Here is a 4,188-nt window from a genome sequence, read left to right on the forward strand (position 1 = left end):
TTCATCCATAAGGTTTTTATTTTTTGATACCTTTTCTTGTTTCATTGCTTTTTCTAGTTTTGAATATATTGCCAGAAGGAGAGGAGAAACTTTTGTTAGAGATACCTTAATTGATGTTCTTCCAGGTATACTAAAAGCCCTTCCACTGAAGTAAATTGAAGAACTCATCATATCCACCATAATTGTTTTTATCCAATAGTTGTTATATTTATCTTTGTTCAATTTTACATCCTTGACATATTTCTCAGCATCTTTAACAAAATGAAGAGATTGATTGAAACTTGTCTTTTTTGTGTCTTGAAACATTGTATTTATTAAGTGAAAAAGTTGGAGGATAAATGGTTTTAAGCACAGATTCACCTGTAAAATAAACGAAATTTTCATCAAGAAAATTTTAGTTTAAGCACAGATTCACCTGTAAAATAAACGAAATTTTCATCAAGAAAATTTTAGTTTAAGCACAGATTCACCTGTAAAATAAACGAAATTTTCATCAAGAAAATTTTAGTTTAAGCACAGATTCACCTGTAAAATAAACGAAATTTTCACCAAGAAAATTTTAGTTTAAGCACAGATTCACCTGTAAAATAAACGAAATTTTCATCAAGAAAAATTTTAGTTTACGCACAGGTTCACCTGTGAAATAAACGAAATTTTCATCAACAAATTTTTAGTTTAAGCAAAGTTTTATTATATAAATATGGTGAATACAACATACTGCGATGTTTGTAATCACTAATATAAACATTATAGAAAACACCTCCGAACCAACAAACACACATTTAATCTATTTCACAAAATATCCCCTCTTGAGTTGGAAAGAAAACATTGTGATACCTGCTCAAAGGATGTTTTGAAGAGTAGTTATAATAGGCATCTTCAATCACAAAAACACAAGAAAAATGAGTTTAAAGTAAAGGGAGACTATTATATTGAAAACACTGATGGGGCATTTAAAGGGCATATAAAAATAAGGATTTTTCAATTTGGAGAACCCGGTCCATCATCAATAATTGAATCAATTGAAATAGTGAAACCTGATGTTGAAAAATTTATTAAAAAAACATTAAAAGAAATGAAAACTTTAAAGTTTTATATGGGAGTGAAAATGAATATGAAAAGACAAGATGAAGAACAAACTCCTTATATGAGGACAGATCTTCATTTTATAACATCATTTCAAGATTTTTTGAATAGTGGGGTTTATGAAGAACTATCAAGACAAGAGGAGGATGTTGATAATACAGTGGTAGGAAGTGGATTCAATATTAAAAAAATCATCTTTTTAGATGTACACATTCTAAAATCAAATCCTCTTAAAGCTTCTTCTTATATTGAATTACCAAAAGAAATAAAACGAAAGAAGGCAGTTGTTAATATTAAGAATAATGATAATAAATGTTTTCTCTGGTCTGTTCTTGCTCACTTACATCCACCAAAATGTAATTCAGAAAGAGTAAAACAATATATGAAATATGAGAATACCTTGGACATTAAAGATTTTAATTTCCCAATGCCACTAACAGATATTCCTAAATTTGAGAAAAAGAATAATCTTTCTATTAATGTATATGGATTAACGGATACAAACAAAGTTCAAATATTAAAAATTTCAAACAACTTTAAAAATGAAGAAACACACATTGATCTTTTATATTTTAGTGTTGGAAATAATTCACATTACACATACATCAATAATTTATCAAGATTAATCTCTTCTCAGGTATTCAGAACAGCAAACAAAATATATCCTTGTGTTTATGTCTTAATTCATTTCATACAAAAGAACGATTAGAACAACATTCAAAATATTGTAGTAATCATAAATCAGCTGTAATTACAATGCCTAAACCTGGTGAAAAGATTTCTTTTGAAGATTATAATAAATCTATCATGCACCCATTTGTGATATACGCTGATTTTGAATGTATCCTTAAAAGAATAAATACAGGTTCTGCTAACACAAAAGAACCATATACAAATAAATATCAAAAGCATATTCCTTGTGGTTTCTGTTATTATATCAAATCATCTGTTGGAGAAAAGTATAATAAACTTGAACAGTATAGTGGAAAAAATGCTTCACAAGAGTTTGTAAAACGATTAGAAAAGGATTGTATAAGACTAAGTAAATTAATGAAAGAAACAAATGAACCGATGAAATTAACCATAGAAGAAAAAATTAGAATTTAGAAAGAACAATATCTGTCATATTTGTGAGGAGGAAATTGAGGAGTCTAAAGTTAGGGATCATTGTCATCTTACTGGTAAATATAGAGGTCCCGCTCATTCCTGTTGTAATCTTAATTATAAATTACCTTCTTTTATTCCAGTCTTTCTTCACAACAGCGCCAACTATGATACACATCTATTTATAAATGAACTTTCAAAAACACCAGGGAATATTTCTGCCATAACAAACACAAGTCAAAAGTATATTTCATTTACAAAAATGATATTCACAAAACCTATAACTCGTATAAGGTTTCTTGATTCTTACAAGTTTATGGGAACGCCACTAGCCAACCTCGCATCAAATCTAAGCTCCACGGGCTCTTTTCCAAATCTTAATTCATTCTTTCCAAAAGAGGAAATTCTAACTAAAGAGGAAATTCAGATTAAAGAGAGAATTCAAAGTAAAGAGGAAATTCTAATTAATGAGGAAATGAATGAAGAAATTCTTACTGAAGATGAAATTCTAATTATACAGAAAATTCGAACAAAGAATGAAATTCTAACTAAAGAGGAAATTTGATTATAGATGAAATTCTGATTAAAGAGGGAATTCTAACTAGAGAGGAAATTGAAACAAGGAATGAAATTCAAAAGTAAAGAGAAAATTCTTACAAGTAAGGGAATTTATCCTTATGGTTATATGGATTCATTTATGAGATTTAAAGAAACACAACTTCCCTTCAAAAGAATGTTTCTATAATAACCTTTATGAAGAAGAGATAAGTGATAAGGAATATAAACACGCACAAGAAATTTGGAAAATATTTAAGATAAAGAACCTTGGAGAATATCATGATTTGTATCTAAAAACAGATGTTTTATTGTTAGCTGATGTGTTTGAAGCTTTTAGATCACTCTGTCATAATAAAAATTGTTATGGATTAGATCCTGCCCACTATTTCACAGCTCCTGTGGTTTGTATACAGCTTGGAGCAATGTTGAAAATGACAAAACAAGATATAGATTTAGTCAGTGATGTAGATAATGCTTTTGATGAATTGAGAGAGTCTAAGAGAGGTGGAATATCACTGAAGTAGTGTTCAAAAGATATGCTAACTAGCAAATAATAAATATCTTCCAAATTATGAGAGAGTGAAAAGATAGTAAATTAGTTGTGCCCATGTACTTTGGATGCAGTCATGGAAGCCAATTTGTTGTATGGATGGGCAATGTCTCAATCTCTGCCTTATGGTAAATTAGAGTGGGTGGAAGAAAAGGATTATGAAAAGGCTTTGATGAATATTGTTATTTTTTCTTCTCAAGAGAGAAATTCGTTCATGACAAAGAAGAAGGTTATTATTTTGAAGTTGATTTGAAGTACCCGAAAGTGATCTTCATAATAAGCATAAAGAACCTTCCTTTTTGCATGTGAGAAAGAAACCCCAAAGAAAAAGAATGGTTCAGTGATTATCATAAAAGTTTTTAATATTAAAGGCAAAATCAACATGAAAAAGTTATTAACAACATTCTATGATAAAGAGGGGATATGTTTTGTAACATCAAAGGAACTTAGAGACAATATTTATCTGCTGGGTTGAGAGTAGCTAAAATTCATAGAGTTTTAAAATTTAAACAAAGTCCTTGGATGAAAAAAAAAAAAGTATATTAAAAATTCAATACAGATATGAGCAACAAATACAAAAAGTAAAATTTGAAGGGGAATTCTATAAATTGATGAATAATGCTGTCTTTTGAAAGACAATGGAGAATAAGTTAGAAACAGGCAAAACATTAGATTTGCAAACATCTTGGAAAGAAGCTTCTAGATTGATAAAATAAACCAAGTTTTCGAGAGAGAAGAGGTTTTTTCAGAGAACTTTTCTGCTATTCATATGAAAAAGGAAAGTATTGTCATGGATAAACCAATTTATATTACCAGAACAGCAAGGTTTACTTGATTTATCAAAGATATTGATGTATGACGTTATTTGTATAATGATTTAAAGAAAGAGT

This window comes from Eptatretus burgeri, unplaced genomic scaffold (genome assembly GCF_056783735.1).
Source record: "Eptatretus burgeri isolate ZD-2024b unplaced genomic scaffold, Ebu_testis_v1 Ebu_testis_scaffold_657, whole genome shotgun sequence".
In the NCBI taxonomy this organism is placed as follows: domain Eukaryota; kingdom Metazoa; phylum Chordata; class Myxini; order Myxiniformes; family Myxinidae; genus Eptatretus; species Eptatretus burgeri.